The sequence below is a fragment of the Mobula hypostoma genome, chromosome X1 (genome assembly GCF_963921235.1).
Source record: "Mobula hypostoma chromosome X1, sMobHyp1.1, whole genome shotgun sequence".
NCBI classification, from domain to species: Eukaryota; Metazoa; Chordata; class Chondrichthyes; order Myliobatiformes; family Myliobatidae; genus Mobula; species Mobula hypostoma.
The window spans coordinates 11,011,783-11,032,699 of NC_086128.1; the positions used below are offsets into that span (position 1 = coordinate 11,011,783).

Consider the following 20,917-nt stretch of genomic DNA (forward strand, 5'->3'; position numbering starts at 1 on the left):
CCATGAGTTGAACGAGATCAACAAGCGGAGGAGCTATTGAAAGCATCCAATATAAAACATAACACACCGACAGTATTTTGATAACCTCAAATTTGAGGGCAGAACAACAGAGGCCAACCTCAACTGCTGAAGAATCATTAGCTCTGAAGCTTACAGATATATGGCAGTTATTACAGGCTTAAGCAGCTGTAACAAGGAATTTAGAGGCAGGACACAGTAAACTTAAGCCATTGAGCGCGATTGTTGCTGAGGTTAAAGTGCAAAGCTTGAGGTCTAAATGCAGAGACTTTGACAAGGGAGATATCAACAAGGAGATTAAGAGGTGACAAGCTCTTATTATCCCAGTGGTAACACAAGGGGTAGAAATGGCTGTCAATGTAGTATGTCCCTCACGTTAATTGCGAGCAGAGACAAGTGAAGTGTCCCAGTTTCAACCCCTTTCAAACTATTAGGATTGGTTGGAACAACAGTATGCAGGACCTCTCCGGTTGTAATCTCAGGATCATTCTCTATGCCACATGCTAATGAGTGTAGGAAGAGGAAGATAGGACAGTTGATTTAGTGGCTAAGAACCTTGTGAACGGGCTTCGGGTATTTTGAACATCGGGATGTCTTCTGGAGCAGGGATGGTCTCCACAAACAAAATGGTTTATGTCAGTGACTTGGATGACGGAATTGATGGCTTTTTTGCAAAGTCTGTGAACGATATGAAGACAAGTAGTATTGAGGAAGTAACATAGAAACATAGAAAACCTACAGCACAATACAGGCCCTTCGGCCCACAAAGCTGTGCCGAACATGTCCCTACCTTAGAAATTACCTCGAGTTACCCATAGCCCTCTATTTTTCTAAGCTCCACGTACCTATCCAGGAGTCTCTTGAAAGACCCTATAGTATCTGCCTCCAACACCGTCGCTGGCAGCGCATTCCACGCACTCAACACACTCTGCATAAAAAAACTTACCCCGATATCTCCTCTGTACCTACTTCCAACCACCTTAAAACTGTGCCCTCGCGTGTTAGCCATTTCAGCCCTGGGAAAAAGCCTTTGACTGCCCACATGATCAATGCCTCTCAACATTTTATAACACCTCTATCAGATCACCTCTCATCCTCTGTCACTCCAAGGAGAAAAGGCCGAGTTCACTCAACCTATTCTCATAAGGCATACTCCCCAATCCAGGCAACATCCTTGTAAATCTCCTCTGCACCCTTTCTATGGTTTCCACATCTTTCCTGTAGTGAGGCGACTAGAAATGAGCACATTACTCCAAGTGGGGCCTGACCAGGATCCTATATTGCTGTAACATTACCTCTCGGCTCTTAAACTCAATCCCACGATTGATGAAGGCCAACACACCGTATGCTTTAACCAGCGTCAACCTGCGCAGCAGCTTTGAGTGTCCTACAAACTCGGACCCCAAGATCCCTCTGATCCTCCACACTGCCAAGAGCCTTACCATTAATACTATATTCTGTCATCATATTTGACCTACCAAAATAAACCACCTCACATTTATCTGGGTTGAACACCATCTGCCCCTTCTCAGCCCAGTTTTGCATCCTATCAATGTCCCACTGTAACCTCTGACAGCCCTCCACACTATCCACACCTCCTCCAACCTTTATGTCAACAGCAAATTTACTAACCCATCCCTCCACTTCCTCATCCAGGTCATTTATAAAAATCATGAAGAGTAGGGGTCCCAGAACAGATCCCTGAGGCACACCACTGGTGACCGACCTCCATGCAGAATATGACCCGTCTACAGCCACTCTTTGCCTTCTGTGGACAAGCCAGTTCTGGATCCACAAAGCAATGTCCCCTTGGATCCCATGCCTCCTTACTTTCTCAATAAGCCTTGCATAGGGTACCTTATCAAATGCCTTGCTGAAATTCATATCCACTACATCTACTGCTCTATTTTCATCAATGTGTTTAGTCATATCCTCAAATATTCAATCAGGCTTGTAAGGCATGACCTGCCTTTAGACAAAGCTGTGCTGACTATTCCTAATCATGTTATGGCTCTCCAAATGTTCATAAGTCCTGCCTCACAGGATCTTCTCCATCAACTTACCAACCACTAAAGTAAGACTCACTGATCTATAATTTCCTGGGCTATCTCTACTCCCCTTCTTGAATAAGGGAACAACATCCACAACCCTCCAATCCTGTGGAACCTCTCCCATCCCCACTGATGATGCAAAGATCATCGCCAGAGGCTCAGCAATCTCCTCCCTCGCCTCCCACAGTAGCCTGGGGTACAACTCGTCTGGTCCCAGTGACTTACCCAACTTGCTACTTTCCAGAAGCTTCAGCACATCCTCTTTCTTAATATCTACATGCTCAAGCTTTTCATCCCACTGTAAATCATCGCTACAATCGCCAAGATCTTTTCTCGTAAATAGTGAAGCAGAGTATTCATTAAGTACCTCCGCTATTTCCTCCGGTTCCATACACACTTTTCCACTGTCACACTTGATTGGTCCTATTCTCTCACGTCTTATCTTCTTGCTCTTCACATACTTGTAGAATGCCTTTGGGGTTTTCCTTAATCCTGTCCACAAAGTCCTCCTCATGGCCCCTTCTGGCTCTCCTAATTTCTTTCTTAAGCTCCTTCCTGCGAGCCTTATAATCTTCTAGATCGCTATCATTACCTAGTTTTTTGAATGTTTCATAAGCTCTTCTTTTCTTCTTGACTAGATTTACAACAGCCTTTGTACTCCACAGTTCCTGTACCCTACCATCCTTTCCCTGTCTCATTGGATCGCACCTATACAGAACTCCATGCAAATATCCCCTGAACATTTGCCACAGTTCTTCCATGCATTTCCCTGAGAACGTCTGTTCCCAGTTTATGCTTCCAAGTAGAGAGGCTACAGAAGAACTTGGACAGATTAGGAGAATGGGCAAAGAAGTAGCAGAAGGAATACTATGTTGGAATGTGTATGGTCATACACTTTGGTAGAAGAGATAAAAGGGTAGACAACTTTCTAAATAGTGGGAAAATTCAAAACTTCCGAGGCGCAAAGGGACTTCGGAGTCCTTGTGCAGGTTTCCCTAAAGGTCAATTTGCAGCTTGAGTCAGTGGTGAGGAAAGCAAATGCGAGGTTAGCATTCATTTCAAGAGGACTAGAATATAAAAGCAAGGATGCAATGTTGAGGCTTTAGAAAGCACTGGTGAGGCCTCACTTGGATGATTGTGAGCAGGTTTGGACTCCTTATTTAAGAAAGGATGTGCTGACATTTGAGAGGGTTTAAAAGAGGTTCAGAAAAATGATTCTAGAATTGAATAACTTGTCATATGAAGAGTGCTTTGATGGCTCTGGGCCTATATTCACTGGAATTAAGAATGGGGGGGTGACCTAATTGAAACCCATCGAATGTTGAAGGGCCTCAATAAGAGTGGACATGGAGAGGTGGGAGAGTATAGGACCAGAGGACACAGCCTCAGAATAGAGGGGAATCCTTTTAGAATGGAGAAAAGAAATGGAAATTCTTTAGCCAGAGAGTGGTGAATCTGTACAATTTGTTGCCATGGGCAGCTGTGGAGGACAAAACTTTATGTATATTTAAGGCAGGGGTTGATAGATTCTTGATTGGTCAGGGCACAAAGGGATAAGGGGAGAAGGCAGGAGATTGAGGCTAGAGGAAAATGGATCAGCCATATGAAATGGTGGAGCAGAATCGATGGACCAAATGGCCTAATTCTGCTATTTCTTATGGTCTAAAATAGGTTTCACCTGAAGTGAAGGGGCACCAATATCTTTGTAGGGAGATTTACTATTGCTACTTAGGATGGGTTAAACAAGTGTGGCAGGAGTCTGGGACCCAAAATGGTAGTGCAGCAAATGGGAAATCAGAATTATATATAGAAACATAACAGAGAAGGGTACAAAAGTGAATGGGATGTTGCACTGTTGATCAGAGAGAGCATTAAAGCAGTATTCAGGAGGGTACCCTGGAGGGATCAGCCAAAAAGATTATATGTGGATAGAATTTAGAAGTAGGAAATAGACACTTCCTTTGCTAAGGGTTATAACTACAGGCATCCCAACAGTCAGCAGGAATTCAAAGAACAAAAATACAGGCAACTTACAATAGGAGGAAAACAAGACTGCTGTAATTGTGTGGAATTTTAAGTTCCCTGACAACTACACAACGGGCTGAACCTGAACTTATGTTAGGAAATAAGGATGGGCAAATGATGGAAGTATCTATGGAGGAACCCTTTGCAGTAAGTGTGCACAATTCAGTCATTTTCAAGGTAGTCACAGATAAGGATGATTGCATAGTTCAGGTTTTTAATTGGGGTAGGGCTAATTTCAACTGTATAAGCCAAGATCGGGCAGGAAGTACAATAGGAGTATCTGCTAGAGAGAAAGACAACTGATTAATGGAAGGCATTTAAAGGTGAGATAGTAAGAGTTCAAGAGTTGCCATGTCCCTGCAAGGTTAAGAAACAGAAAAGGTAAAGTTAGAGAACATTGACTTACAAAGGTAATTGAAGGACATCAAAAATAATGAAACGTATGTCAGGTGTTGATATTTGATTTCAAGAGCGTCCTTTGATGTTCATAAAATCTGTTGTATTGAAAGAGGGTAATTAAGGGAAGAATAGGAGACCAAAAGGAATAATCTGTCTGTAGAGTCAGGGTATGTGAAGAATGCCAAAATAATGGAAGAATACACTGATATTCTGGAAAATGTTTGACAGGAAGGAGGAAATGTCAGTTATTGGCAGCCATGAAGATGGATAAATCCCCAATACCTGATGGGACCTTTCTCAGAATGCTACAAAAAGCAGGGGCAAAAAGTGCTGGGACTCTAATAGAGATTTTTGCAACATTGTTAGCTCAGAGTGAAGTACCAGATGACTGAAAGATTGCTAATGTTGCTCCCTTATTCTAAAAGGTCAGTGGGCCTTTCATCAACAACAGGGAAATTATTGGGGAAAATCTCATGGAACGGGATTTACATTCACTTGGAAAGGCAAGGCCTGATCCAGAAAATTCCAGTGGTTTTGTGCAGGGGAAATCCTATTGCATAATTTTTAAGGTTAATTCATTGATGAAAGTAGTGTGATAAGTGTAGCTGACATGAGTTTTGGAAAGGCTTCTAAACTCAGCACATTAGGCTAGTCCAGAAGATTAGAGCACATGGGTTCTAAGGTATTTACAAAATGAATCCAAATTTATCTTGGCAGAGGGAGTGACAATGGGCATTTTTCTGCCAGGAAGTCTGTGTTAAGTCATTAATTACTGGGATTGGTGCTAATAACTCAGTTGAGAATGTAGGAGGACTCAACATGGCTTGTTGAGAGACAACTTTTTCACCCAGAGTGTGGTCAGTGTATGGAATGGGCTGGTAGAAGAAATAGTTAAGGCACACATATTAACAGTATTTAACAAGCAATTGGATAAAAAACGGTTTAGAGGGATATGGACCGAAGACTGGCAAATAGGACTAGATTGTATGGGAACCTTGGTTGTCATGGACCAGTTGAGCCAAAGCGTTTGTTTCTATGCTGTTTGACTAGAACTAATTAGCATAAAATTTATGGAGTGTGAAGAGATAGAGGGACAGAGAAACGGCAGGTAGAATCTTGAATCAAGCGTGGATTTTGGAACATCAAATACCAACTGGACAGTGTAAATGGCAGGGTCCTCAGGAGTGATGATGTAGAGGTGCTCTGACATGCAAATTCATAACTCCTTAAAAAAAGTTCATAATTCTGAAAAATACTTCAATGGATATGCTTGCCTTCATAGGCCAAAGAATTGAATATGAGAGCTGGGATCTCATGTTGCAGCAATATAAAACACAGATTTATATGTGGTGTACCATGTATCGTTCTGGTCATCACACTATGGGATAGCATTAGCAACAATGAAGTGATGAGTTCTTGCAAACACATGGATTGTTTTTTTTCCCCTTCACATGTGAGTGGGTAGGTAAACTGACCACTCCAAATTGCTCCATGAATAAAAATGAGTGATAGACAGAATGCAGGAAAAATAGGTTATAGGTAAAATTACTGAGGCATTTATTAGTTAGCATGGACTAGGTGGGTGAATTGGCTGCCTCCTATAATACAGGGAAATTTAAAGATTAGCTTTGTCACGTGTACATCAAAACACTCAATTCAATTCAAGATTGTTTAATGTCATTTCCAGTGTACAAATGTAAAGGAGAACGAAATAATTGTTACTCCGGCTCCGATGCAGCACCAAAAAAGCAATAAAGAATAAAGAATACAATAAATGTAAATACATACGATAACTTGCCATACATAGATTATGTGCCCATAAAGAAATCCTAGACATACTAGTGTCCGTACACAAGGTGACTGACAGGAAATGATTAAGTGGTGGTAGTGGATGTGGTAGGGGATGTGGTGGGGCGGGTGGAGGTGTTGATCAGCCTTACTGTTTGGGGAAAATAACTTCTTTTTGAATCTGGTGGTCCTCACGTGGATGCTATGTAGCCTACACCCTGATGAGAGTGAGACAAACAGTTTACGAACAGGGTATGTGGGATCCTTCATGATGTCACTAGCCCTTTTCCAGCACCTTTCTGTATGCACGTACTTGATTGCAGGTAGGCTGGTGTCAGTAATGTTTGGAATACCCACTATAGAGCCTTCTTGTACAGTTTCATACCATGCAGAAATGCAGCTTGTCAGAATGCACTCTACTGTGCATCTGTAGAAAGACGCGAGTACAGATGTGCATAGTCCCACTCTCTTCAACCTCCTCAGAAAGTAGAGGCACTGGTGAGCTTTCCTGATTGTGTCAGATGTGTTCTGGGACCATGAGAGTTGTGTGAAATGTGCACTCCCAGGAGTTTGAAACTGCTCGCAGCTTCCACTGCTGCGCTGCCAATGTAAAGAGGGTGCGAGTGGTGTGAGTGCCCTGAAGTTGATAACCACCTCCTTTGTCTTGCTGACATTGAGGAAGAGGTTATTTACCTGGCACTAGGCTTTGAGCTCTTCTACCTCCTATCTATAGGTAATCTCGTTGCTGGTGATGAGTCCCACCACTGTTGTATCATCGGCAAATTTGACAATGTGATAACGTGGATGTTTATCCATGCAGTCATGTGAACAGAGTGTACAGCAATGGACTCGGCACACAGACCCAAGGGGCATCGATATTGAGGATGATGGGGGAGGGAAGGAGCAGTTGTGCATCCTGACTATTTGAGGTCTGATGGTTATTAAGTCCAACACCTAGTTGCACAGTGCTGTACTTAGACTGAGGTCTGTGGGACAATAGCATAAAATGCCGAACTGAAATCCAGACACCACATTCTGACACAAGTGTGCTTGTTCTTTAGTTGTGTCAAGGCCAAGTGTGTGATAGATGTTATGGCATCTGTCGTAGAGCAATTCTGCCAATAAGCATACTAGTGAGCGTGCAGTGTGACAGGAATGGAATTTTTGATGTGTGCCATTACCAGCCATTCAAAGCATTTCATAATGACAAGCATCAGTGCCACTGGGCGTGAGTTTTTAGTTCTGAAGGTGTAGAGCTCTTTGGTACAGGGATAACAATGGCTGATTTGAAGCAAAGGCAGAGAGCAGCCTGGACTAGTGAAGACATCAGTGAGGTAGTGTGCACGCTTCTAAGTACTGGGCCTGGGATGTTCTCTGGCTCTGTCGCCTTATGGGTCCTTTGCAGAGACCTTCTCATATTTGCTGGTCACATGAGAGGGGGGTAGCTTTCATGGCTGGCATTGTGTTGCATTCCTCACAACACAGTGAAATGTATCATTTGCACCAAATCAGCGAGGATTGTGCTGGGGGCAACCAGCAAATGTCACTATGCTTCTGGCACCAACACAGCATTCCCACAAATCACTAACCCTAACCGTATGTCTTTGGAACGTGGGAGGAAACCTAAGTGACACAGGAAGAACATACAAACTCCTTACAGACAATGGCAGGAATCCGACCCCAATCAGTGATCGCTGATACTGTAATGCAATTACACCAACTGCTATGCTAATATGCTGCCACCTCCCATTTGAACCCTCCCACACCACCATTCACCACATCACATCACTCCCATTCTCACCAAAATACTACAGATAATTTAGATTAGTCAATTAACATAATAATCCGCAGGTCTTCAGGCAGGAAATGTATGACCGGGGGAAGCATACCATAGCCACATTGACAATAACAAGTCATCAGGATTGAACCCAGATTACTGAAGCTTTACCAGCTGCACCACTGCTGCCCACGTAAACATCATAATTGGATTTGAGGACCCTGACAATGTTAGAAATTAAGACGTTACTTTGTTAAATTGTGCAAACTTAAGGTGGCTACAGGAGGGAAATGGGCTAAACTCAATATACTAGTTAGGCCACACTTGGAGTATCGTGTGCCGCCCCAGTCACCACACTGCAGGAATGATGCAATCAAACTAAGGAGAGTCACAGGAGATTCAACCAAGATATTGCTTGGATTTGGGGGGGAGGGGAGGTGTTAGCTCTGCGGAGAGATAGAGTGGTAAACACGAGGAATTCTGCAGATGCTGGAAATTCAAGCAACACACATCAAAGTTGCTGGTGAATGCAGCAGGCCAGGCAGCATCTCTAGGAAGAGGTGCAGTCGATGTTTCAGGCTGAGACCCTTCGTCAGGACTAACTGAAGGAAGAGTTAGTAAGAGATTTGAAAGTGGGAAGGGGAGGGGGAGATCCAAAATGATAGGAGAAGACAGGAGGGGGAGGGATGGAGCCAAGAGCTGGACAGTTGATTGGCAAAAGGGATATGAGAGGATCATGGGACAGGAGGCCCAGGGAGAAAAGGGAAAGGGGGGAGGGGAACCCAGAGGATGGGCAAGGGGTATAGTCAGAGGGACAGAGGGAGAAAAAGGAGAGAGAAAAAGAAAAAGAATGTGTGTATATAAATAAATAACGGATGGGGTACAAGGGGGAGGTGGGGCATTAGCGGAATGGGACAATAGCCAAATATTTGAATAAGTATTTTATACTGGTCTTCACTGTGGAGGACACATCTAACATGGCAAAGAGATTATGCTATAGACAATACAGACAGATGAGGATTATGATAAAATTACTATCACTGAGGTAGTGCTGAGTAAACTTGTGAGCCCAAAGGTAGTCAAGTTCACTAGTCCTGATGGAATACATCCCAGAGTACTAAATGAAATAGCATAAGTTACAGTAGAGGTGTTTGTGATTATTTACCAAATTTTCCAGACTCTGGGCAGGTTCTAGGGCAACCTTAAGCACAAATAATTTTCTAGCATGCGTTATTCATTAACTTGAGGCAAAACATAACTAGATGTATTTAAATGGATAATTCCCATATTTCAAGTTTTTATGGTATTTATCTGGCCCACCGTCCGCTCATTAATACGCGATCCGGCCCAAAGAGGCAAAAAGGTTGCCAACCCCTGTTCCAGGGGATTGGAAGACAGCAAATATGCCACTGTTTACAAAAGGATGCAGGCAAAAGGCAGGTAACGATAGGCCAGTTAACATCAGGCAGGCATGATGTGAATTCATGAAGGACAGGTCCTGTTTGACCAACTCAGTCGAGTTCTTAGAGGAACAAGCACATTGGATAGAGGGGAGCAGGCGGATGCTGCACACTTGGATTTCAAGTGGTCGATAAGGCTCATCTTTATTGGGACAAGGGTTAATGGCGCCTAACGGCAATTCCTTTGCTTGCATCTTCGGAAACAGCTCTATTTCCATCTTTAATATCTCTATTTTTCCCTTTCACGGTTCTTTTGAGGACCCTGACCTGGAGTTACACACTGACTATAGTGCTTTGCAGGAATGGGACCCGCTCTTGGGGTTTCACAAACGGCCATTATTCAGCACACCAAGGACTCGGCCTAAGAGCTCTGCTCGCCTTCGGAGGACTGAGTTTCCATGGCTCTGGAGACAGGGGAGATCGGAGGTCAGTATCCGAGCAAAAGACTGGTGTGTCGTGGGAGATCTTTGGGCACAGAGCTCAGAAAAAGTGACGCAACAGACTTTTAACATCATAAACCAGCAAGTTGTTTGTTACGTTTCCCCTCCTGCTGTGAAACAGAGACACCTCTTTCTCCTTTATTAGGGAGAGAGAGCCCCTGTGGTATGTCAAATACTGGGTGAATGAGTAGTCCTTAGAGTACTGCAAGTTTGCGTCTTTGCTGTTGCCTTGCTCACGCTTGAGAGCATGGTGGTGGGTGCAGATGCTTTTTTTTGCCGGTGGGAGAGAGAGGGGACTATTGCTTTTTGCTGCTTACACACGAGAGGGAGAGGAGGGGGGGACTTTGGGGTTCTAACATTTAACTGTCATTCATTCTTTGGGGGCACTCTTCTGTTTTCGTGAGTCTCTTAAAAGACCCTATCATTTCCACCTCCGGCAGCCCATTCCATGCACTCACCATTCTCTGCGTAAAAAAACTTACCCCGACATCTCCTCTGTGCCTACTTCCAAACAGCTTAAAACTGTGCCCTCTCGTGCTAGCTATTTCAGCTCCGGGAAAAAGCCTCTGACTATCCACACGATCAATGCTTCTCATCATCTTAATACACCTCTATCAGGTCACCTCTCATCCTCTGTCACTCCAAGGAGAAAAGGCCGAGTTCACTCAACCTATTCTCATAAGGCACGCTCCCCAATCCAGGCAACATCCTTGTAAACAACAGGAATTCTGCAGATGCTGGAAATTCAAGCAACACACATCAAAGTTGCTGGTGAACGCAGCAGGCCAGGCAGCATCTATAGGAAGAGGCGCAGTCGACGTTTCAGGCCGAGACCCTTCGTCAGGACCTTCGACTGCGCCTCTTCCTATAGATGCTGCCTGGCCTGCTGCGAACATCCTTGTAAATCTCCTCTGCACCCTTTCTATGGTTTCCACATCCTTCCTGTAGTGAGGCGACCAGAATTGAGCACAGTACACCAAGGGGGGTCTGACCAGGGTCCTATATAGCTTCAACATTACCTCTCGGCTCTTAAACTCAATCCCAAGATTGATGAAGGCCAATGCACCGTATGTCTTCATTAATGAATAAGAAGGGTTCTTACTGAAAAATACTATGAAAGGGATGGATTAGATAGAGGCAGGACAGTTGTTTCCACTGATAGGTGACAGTAAAACAAGGACACAGCCTCAGATTCAGGGGAGTAGATTTAGAAAAGAGATGAGGAGGAACTGCTTTTCCTAAAGTCTACCTCATTAAAAATGTGTAAAACACATGTAGATATTCACATAGAAGAGGAATTAAAAATATGGGGGGAAAAGGTGGAGCTGAGTCCACAGCCAAAATCAGCCATGATCATTGGCTTTACCAGTCAGGGCACTGAGTATAGAAGGTGAAAAGTTATGTACAAGATACTGGTATGGCCATATTTGGAGTACTGAGTTCAGCTTTGGTCATTCTGTGACAGAAAATAGAATGCAGGAAAGATTTATAAGGATGTTGTCAGGACGCAAAGGACAGTCATAGGGAGAGGTTGGGCAGGTTAAGACTTTTTTCCTTGAAGTATGGGATTCAGAGCTGATCATAGAGAATCAGATGAAGGTTAAAGAGGAAATAATTAATAGGAACCTGAGGGGTATTTTCTGCCCAGAGGGTGGTACATACAGCATGTGGAATGAGCTGCCACACAATTGCATGAGGTTGAAGCTATTACCTGAATAACGTTTAAAATACATTTGGACAGGTACATGGATAGGTAAGGCTTAGAAGATTATGGGTCAGAGAGAGACAAATTGGTCAAGCTTGGATGGGCACCTTTGTCAGCATGGCCAGTTGGGTTAAAATTTGCCAAATTAGATAATGGTGCATAATTTGTCTTTGGGGATGAAGACAGATCGAGATATAGGAGAGAAATGTCAGAGATAGACTATGTGCATTTGAGGGTGGAGTGCAAGAAATTGATGTTACATTTGACCTTGACATATTAGAAACCCACATCATCTAACAGTTCATTGTCATCTCTCTATATTGTTGTCTGATTGTCCCTAAGCTGTTCTGCAGAAACCCTGTTTCTTCAGTTTAATGGTTCAGGAACAGCAGAATGGCTTACACTTCTTGGGTCATTTAAAACTCACTTTCCAGCATCCTGCTATCAATTTCCATTCATCCATCATCAAGTTCACATTTAAGCGACGTCTTTTTTTTAAATGCTAGTGATTTTAACATAATCCCTTGCCGTACCTTTCACTAAAATGTCTTTCTTATATCCAAAGATTGAGTTCTTGTCATCAGATCAAGCCTGATTTTTCTCTGCAAATCTTATAGTTTTACTGTTGTCTGTCATGTTTTCAACTGCTGAGATCCTGAATTTTTCCCACAGCTTCTCTGCCTTTATATTTATTTTCTCCTCTGAGGTACTCCATAAAACTTAATCCCTTTGCTATTTTGGTTATTTGCCCTCATGTCCTTTCACAGTTTGCTGACAAATTATTATTGATAGCTTTCTTGTAGAGTGCCATGACAGATGCTTTTCAGTTTTGGAAGGAAAAGATTTGACTAAAATTTGAGCTATTCTCCACCCATTAGTGAATTTAAATGAATTGTAAGTGGCTTGCAGACTGCATTTTAAGTAAAAATTCATTTTTGAGCAGTCACAAGATCTTTTAAGTCTGTTACCACTGGACTGCTATCCCTGCTCCCCCAACACCTTCCCCAAGAATAACAATCGACACAGATTAGAACAGGGTTCTATTTCTGAGAACTGTTCATAACACAAAATAGTGCGTGGGAGAAGACTGGTTGTGATGGGAGAGTAAGCAGGCACAGGAAAAGCAGCTGCCTGTCAGCCTTGCAGACTCGATGAATCTGTCCAGCACTTCAAGCTCTGCACCGCACGACCCAGCCTTTGATTGTTGTAGCTCAAGGGAGGGAAGAGTTGGGGGCGGGGCAGGGGTGATAAATGTGTGGATTTTGTCTGCAGTGATTTTATAAAGATGCCATAACTGAACCTGGTTCATTCCCTGTGCTTGAGTAATCCTAGCAGTGGTCAGTGAATAATCGATTTATGATTGGCAGGGACGATTGATTCCTTATCTTTTTTGCTGCCAATGCTCAAAGGTACTGAGGCAAGTTAGTTGACGTTTGTGTCTTTATTCACTGAAGACCAAGAATTAACTTCAGTCTTTGGGGACTTGGTACCATGTTTGGCAACATATTTACCTTGGGTGGGATGGGGTAGTAGGATTGAATTTTTTGGACACAAGTTGCAAAGTGGGAAGATATGCCAGACAATATTTGCATCCAGGAGTGGAGCAAGCAAAAGGCATCACAGTGAATGAGAGATCAAACTTGAAGCAATGAACTGTCAATAGTATTTAATTATATTTGAACACAGGCCAGAAGCAGTTTTTTAAATTTTTTTTTAAAAAACAGATCAGCAGTTGAGAGACAGGAATGAGATTGTGTTGTCCAGGATACTACTGAATCCAATTTGAAAATTATTAAACTATACAGAGAACTTAAGTGCCTCAGTAGTAAAGTTAAAACAATATTAAAATGAACATGTTCTTAAGTCCACATGCAATTGTCAGTTGATCATTGTGTATCAAGCAGTAATAAATCAAGGCAACTGGACTTGCTGCGTTGTCTAGAAGATGTTTTGCCACTCATCCAAGAGGCTTCTTCAATTCTAATCCATGGTAGGTAGTTTTCTGGCTTCTCAACTGAGTTGTTTAAAGGTATAGCAATCACATGAGTGTCGTTAAGAGTCGCAGAGGTAATGAGAGGGCCATTAGCCTTATCTTTGCATGAATGGAGGTGCGAACTGTTGTGGAGACACCAGGGTAGAGATGTTAGGACTGCATTGTAAGTAGCTAATACCCCACCCCCTTCTGTTCAGGGATGGCTTTTCCAGTTTGACAAAGATGGCATCTTTAACCACCTCCCCCCCCCCACCTCTCAAACCATCTGTCCTCCCTGTCCAAAATATGCATATTGTTATCAAATGACTGTCCCTTGTCCTTTAGGTGTAAGTATACAGCCAAGTCGTGACCTGAGGTGTTGGCCATCCATTTGTGAAGTGGTCATTTTCAGTTGAGTTTCAGCACAATAAAATTTATGACACATGCCAGTGATAATCAAACTCACTGTGATTCAATGTGGCTATTTCACTGGAGTCATCCACAGAACACAAATATGGTTGTGCTAGTTCCCTCCCCCACAGTCGCCAGTTATGTAGACTGTCTAATCTTTGCCACATGTCAGTTTCTCCCAAATGAAAGGAATCTGTCAACACCCATTTCTAATTTGGCAAATTTCTTGGTAACATAAATTAATTGCCTGTTTTAAACATTTATCATCCACTGGTTGGAATTATACCTTGTATAAAGTGAAATCACAGGTTCTGAATACTCCTGCACAAGTTTCTCTGGCAGTACAATTAGTCCAACCATAGGGCCTCTGCCCCTTCCCTCTACAGTCCTGACGAAGGGATCCGGCCCGAAACGTCGACTCATCGTTTTCACGGATGCTGCCCGACCTGCTGAGTTCCTCCAGCGTGTTTTGACTGGCTGAATCACTGCCTGGTATGGGAACTGTACTTCCCTCAATCGCAGGACTCTGCAGAGAGTGGTGCAGATAGCCCAGTGCATCTGTAGATGTGAACTTCCCATGATTCAGGACATTTACAAAGACAGGTGTGTAAAAAGGGCCGTGGGATCATTGGGGACCTGAGTCACCCCAACCACAAACGGTTCCAGCCGCTACCATCAGGGAAACGGTACCACAGCATAAAATCCAGGACCAACAGGCTCCAGGACAGCTGCTTCCACCAGGCCATCAGACTGATGAACTCACGCTGATTTGAGTGTATTTCTATGTTACATTGACTGTTCTATTTATTATAAATTAATACAATTGCACATTTAGACAGAGACATAACAAGGATTTTTACTTATGTATGTGAAAGATGTAAGAAATAAAGTCAATTCAATTGGCTATTGCAAGCACTGGACAAATGAATGGACAGTGATCACAACTGTGACAACAATCGAAGCAAAGATCAGTAAGACAGCCAGTGTGTGTTGAGGAAGTCAGAATGCTAGCATTCAGCAAAGGAGCCAGAAAACATGACTGGGAGTCAGATGTCAACCCAACTCTGCCATGGACGGTCACAAGCTCAGCTGCCAAAGAAAGAGGATTGGGCATGGGGCTAGCAACCCAATCCAGAAAAAAAAGCCTTAACTTCCAGAAATGCCAACAGAAGCTCCAAAGACTTCATCCCTGAGAGAAAAGATCTTCAATGGCCTACATCTGGGGACAACTTGAAAGACTGGCCAGTGGCAGAGGACAGAGGATTCTGGCGAGCTGCTACAGGCAATCTATGTCACAGTAGGGGTGATGAGCTTAAGAAAAAGGTGTCAACCCAATGGGAACTCCATATAGTCAGATAACATGATTGTAATTTAACTATGTGGTAAAAGGCCCGCCAAGCAGAATATAACCAAGTTTCCAATCCAATTGGCTATTTGGAGGCTTGTGTGCCTCAATAACCCACAGAGCTGTGCTGGCTGGAGTCAGGGGTTTATGCTTTGGCTCTTAGTTGGGTCACCCAAGCCAAACAGGTCAAAGGCTAAAAGTAAGACTGAAGAGCAGTCCACCAATCCTCCAGGTGAGAGGGTTCAGCTCAGGGCTAACAAATCTGACTGGTCAAACAAAACAGCAATGAAGAATCCTTGTCTGTGTGCAATAGTATTCCTGAGTCTCCTACTTCCATGGCTGACAGTAGTGAAAACCAAGAGGAAGCTACAGGCACGATAAAGGAAGCTCTGAACACTGCGGGCAGTCAGAGATGAAGGAACTTCATTGCTGCCCTAAACACCAGCATGCATAATAGGCAGTAAGTAAGTTGCGGAGGGACAGATACAACAAAGGGAAGGGCAACAGTATGAGACAAGATCAAATTGATTAATGGAGCAATTAGAGGATGATTATGCTCATCTGTGTTGCACTGCCAATAGCCAGGGTTGTGCAGCATAATCAGCAATTAAGCCCATTCTAATAGAGAAAATAAAGAACCAATATTACAGATTGTTGACTGATAGAAATAACTAATTATGAGAAAAAGCAAGTTATCTAAATTTGAAACCAGTATTGAGTCCAGAGGCTGCAATATGCCCAGAGGGAAGAAGAGGTATTCTTTCTCATTGTAACAGACACCACAGATAAATTGATGAAATCAGGAGTGGGGTGGCAAATGAAGCGGCAGGCAATAGGAAATCCAGGGTCATTCCAGCATACCTAATCACAGATGCTCTAAAAACAATCACCCAAACTGCACTTGTTAGATAGGATTAAACTAGATTATGAGGACACCCAGTCCTCGTTTATTGTCATTTAGAAATGCATGCATTAAGAAATGATACAGGTTTGAGTATGGAGTGAGTCAGTGTGTGTGAGTGTGGCTCCCGATTTTTACTGAAAATCTACCTGTTTATCTTTGCCGTATGCTCGAGATAACTGAATATTTACCATTGTGAACAACGCGGGACATAGCTGGACATTGAAATGGCAAGTAGAATGTACCTTCGAAGTAAAACTGGGGAAAAAGATAGCGGAGCCTCGAGCAAGAAGGCGGATGTTACAGTAATGGCACCGCTGCACGCTGCTGGACCTGGTCCCGGACCTGCCCTACCCGATGACTTGGAGAGGCTTCGTTTAGTACTTATTTCTGACATGACGCAAGCAGTGCATTCTGCCCTAAAAAGAGAACTTGAAGATACTTTATCACCAGTGAATACTACCATGGAACAAATTATGTCTGCTTACGAGACACACGACGAACGCATTCGTGGGGTTGAAGACGGCCCGAATGATTACAGTGACCGACTGGTGTGCGCCGAAGCCACCACTGCAGCGTTGCAGAGCGAAAACGCGTTTCTGAAGGGAAAGCTAGATGACCTCGAAAATCAGTCGCGGAGATCCAATCTGAGAGTGGTCGGCATTCCTGAAAATTTGGAAGGTTCGGACCCTGTTAAATTTATGACTGAGTTTTTTGACGAAGTGCTGGGGACAAATTTTTTCCCAAGGCCTCTCGTACTTTTGCGTGCTCACCCAGTCGGACGTAAACCATTCGGTGTCTCTGGAGCCAAGCAAACGAGACCAAGAACGTTCCTGGTTTGCTTTCACTCCTTTCAAGATAAGCAACGCGTCATCAATAGATGGAAGCAGGAGCTGTATTTCCGCAGACACTGCGTGTTTTTTTATGAAGATTTCAGTGCGGAGCTGGGTAAAAAACGAGCAGCTTTCAGGGAGGTGAAATCCCTGCTTTACGGGAAAGGGGTCAGGTTCGGCCTCTTGTATTTTGCCCAGCTCCGGGTCATGCATGAAGGTAAAGAGCATTATTTCGATACACCAGAGGCAGCCAAAGAGTTTTACCATTCGCGCTGGGGAGAAGAAGAACGAGAAGAGCAATGACTTTTTTTTAGGTTATTCGTGCAGCATTGAAGGGGCCTCATGCTGAGGCAAACTGTTAATTTTCATAATCCACTTCTTTGTTCATTTTTTCCAGTTTAATTTGTGGAACGCGATTGGGTCGAACTGCTATGCTGCCGAAACTGATTAACAAAAACTTTCAACCAGCAAAATGTAAATATTTGGGATTTGTATCTCGGGCGTTTAAGTTGCCTAGTGTTTTTTTTTTCTGTTTTTAATGCTTAGCTTGACCTGTGTCATCTTTAGGCTATATGTTATATTAAAGGTAGTACAAGTGATAGGATAAATTTTAAGGAGGGGAGCCACCCTAGATTAGATTGAAAATTGGGCTGTATGGGGAATGCCTTGGAAGTTTTTTCTTGGGTACTGCCTGTGATCATCCTCAATTGGGGAGGTAGATTTAGGTTTCTGGGGTTAATTGGGTTTTTTTGTTGTTTGTGTAAAGGGGTGGGGGGAGTGTTTTGGGGGATTACCATGGCAGCTTACTCTTTTGTGTGTTACGGATTGATCAGACTTTCTTTTCATTGTGCGTTACTGTGTGCAACTTATACCCTCACACTGTTTTGGATTGTAGGCCCTGTGTGTCTTTTGATATGGTTAACATGAGTGCTGCTGTTGGAGGCCACCCTGTGAGGTTTATTTCTTGGAATGTAAAGGGACTCAATGGTCCGGTTAAAAGAGCTAAAGTTTTCTCTCATCTGAAACAATTAAAAGCAGATATACTAGAAACCATAGAAAAACTGCAGCACAGAAACAGGCCTTTTGGCCCTTCTTGGCTGTGCCGAACCATTTTCTGTCTAGTCCCACTGACCTGCACATGGACCATATCCCTCCATACACCTCCCACCCATGTATCTGTCCAATTTATTCTTAAATGTTAAAAAAGAACCTGCATTTACCAGCTCGTCTGGCAGCTCACTCCACACTCCCACCACTCTCTGTGTGAAGAAGCCCCCCCCCGCAATGTTCCCTTTAAACTTTTCCCCCCTCACCCCTAATCCATGTCCTCTGGTTTTTTTCTCCCCTTGCCTCAGTGGAAAAAGCCTGCTTGCATTCACTCTATCTATACCCATCATAATTTTATATACCTCTATCAAATCTCCCCTCATTCTTCTACGCTCCAGGGAATAAAGTCCTAACCTATTCAACCTTTCTCTGTAACTGAGTTTCTCAAGTCCCAGCAACATCCTTGTAAACCTTCTCTGCACTCTTTCAACCTTATTTATATCCTTCCTGTAATTTGGTGACCAAAACTGAACACAATACTCCAGATTCAGCCTCACCAATGCCTTATACAACCTCATCATAACATTCCAGCTCTTATACTCAATACTTTTGATTAATAAAGGCCAATGTACCAAAAGCTCTCTTTACGACCCTATCTACCTGTGACACTACTTTTAGGGAATTTTGTATCTGTATTCCCAGATCCTTCTGTTCTACTGCACTCCTCAGTGCCTTACCATTAACCCTGTATGTTCTGTCTTGGTTCGTCCTTCCAACGTGCAATACCTCACACTTGTCTGTATTAAACTCCATCTGCCATTTTTCAGCCCATTTTTCCAGCTGGTCCAAGTCCCTCTGCATGCTCTGAAAACCTTCCTCACTGTCTACTACACCTCCAATCTTTGTATCATCATCAGCAAATTTGCTGATCCAATTTACCACATTATCATCCAGATCATCGATACAGATGACAAATAACAATGGACCCAGCACTGATCCCTGTGGCACACCACCAGTCACAGGCCTCCACTCAGAGAAGCAATTCTCTACTACCGCTCTTTGGCTTCTACCATTGATCCAATTTACCACCTCTCCATGTATACCTAGCGACTGAATTTTCCTAACTAACCTCCCATGCGGGACCTTGTCAAAGGCCTTACTGAAGTCCATGTAGACAATATCCACTACCTTCCCTTCATCCACTTTCCTGGTAACCTCCTCGAAAAACTCCAATAGATTGGTCAAACATGACCTACCATGCACAAAGCCATGTTGACTCTCCCTAATAAGTCCCTGTCTATCCAAATGTTTGTAGATTCTGTCTCTTAGTACTCCCTCCAATAACTTACCTACTACCGACGTTAAACTTACTGGCCTATAATTTCCTGGGTTACTTTTCGATCCTTTTTTAAACAACGGAACAACATGAGCCACTCTCCAATCCTCCGGCACCTCACCTGTAGACAGCGACATTTTAAATATTTCTGCCAGGGCCCCTGCAATTTCAACACTAGTCTCCTTCAAGGTCCCAGGGATTTATCCACTTTAATTTTCCTCAAGACAGCAAGCACCTCCTCCTTTTTAATCTGTACATTTTCCATGATCTCACTACTTGTTTCCCTTAACTCCATAGACTTCATGCCAGTTTCCTTAGTAAATACAGACGCAAAAAACCTATTTAAGATCTCCCCCATTTCCTTTGGTTCCGCACATAGCCGACCACTCTGATCTTCAAGAGGACCAATTTTATCCCTTACAATCCTTTTGCTCTTAATATACCTGTAAAAGCTCTTTGGATTATCCTTAACTTTTTTAAAATTTTTTTTATATATATACTATTTCTACAAGAGACACATGTAAGAGTGGAGGACCATAATAGACTTCGTAAAGCATGGATTAGTCAGGTTTTTCATTCCAGATTTAATAGTAGGTCCAGGGGGGTGGCAATATTAATCACCAAAAGAATGCAGTTCACACCATCTGATGTAATCAGTGACCCTAATGGTCGCTTTATTATAGTCTCTGGCTCTCTCTTTCAGATACCTGTTATTTTGGTAAGTGTTTATGCTCCTAATTGGGACGATGTCCAATTTGCAAATAAGGTTTTGTCATTAATACCTAACCTGAATACACATAAGCTAATCTTTTCCAGAGATTTGAACTGTGCTATTGACCCACTGCTTGATAGGTCTTGCCCTAGGGGAACATTTTCTGGTATGGCAAAGGCCTTCTCGATGTTTATGCAACAAAATGGTTATATGAATCCTTGGAGATTTTTGAATCCATCAGTTAGGCAATTCTCTTTCTTTTCTCATGTTCACCACTCCTATTCCAGGCTAGACTATTTCTTTATAGGTAACTCCTTGATACCAATGATTAGACAAATTGAATACACTGCTACAGTTATATCTGATCACTCACCCATGAAACTGGACCTATGTTTTCCTTTAAAAGTTAGAGAACGGCCTCTGTGGAGACTTAACCCCCTTTTGCTTTCTAATGAGAAATTTTGTAGTTATATATCGGCTAACATTGACACGTTCTTCGAGACTAACAAAGCTGAGTTGGTATCGTACTCTTTACTTTGGGAAACTTTAAAAGCTTACTTGAGGGGTCAAATAATATCTTATACTTCACATGCCAATAAAGAGCGTAGGAAGGAAATGCAAGTGTTATTGCAATCTATTTTGGACCTGGATAGAAAATACTCTGAGGCACCCACTGCGGAATTATATAAAAGCTGGG

The 20,917-nt window shown here is 43.0% G+C and overlaps 1 protein-coding gene across 5 annotated transcripts in view; it reads right to left on the reverse strand.

Annotated features, from left to right (window-relative positions):
- The window catches only part of LOC134340088 (KAT8 regulatory NSL complex subunit 1-like), a 201,897-nt gene that overhangs the window by 102,615 nt on the left and 78,365 nt on the right, over positions 1-20,917 (reverse strand). The window lies entirely within an intron of this gene.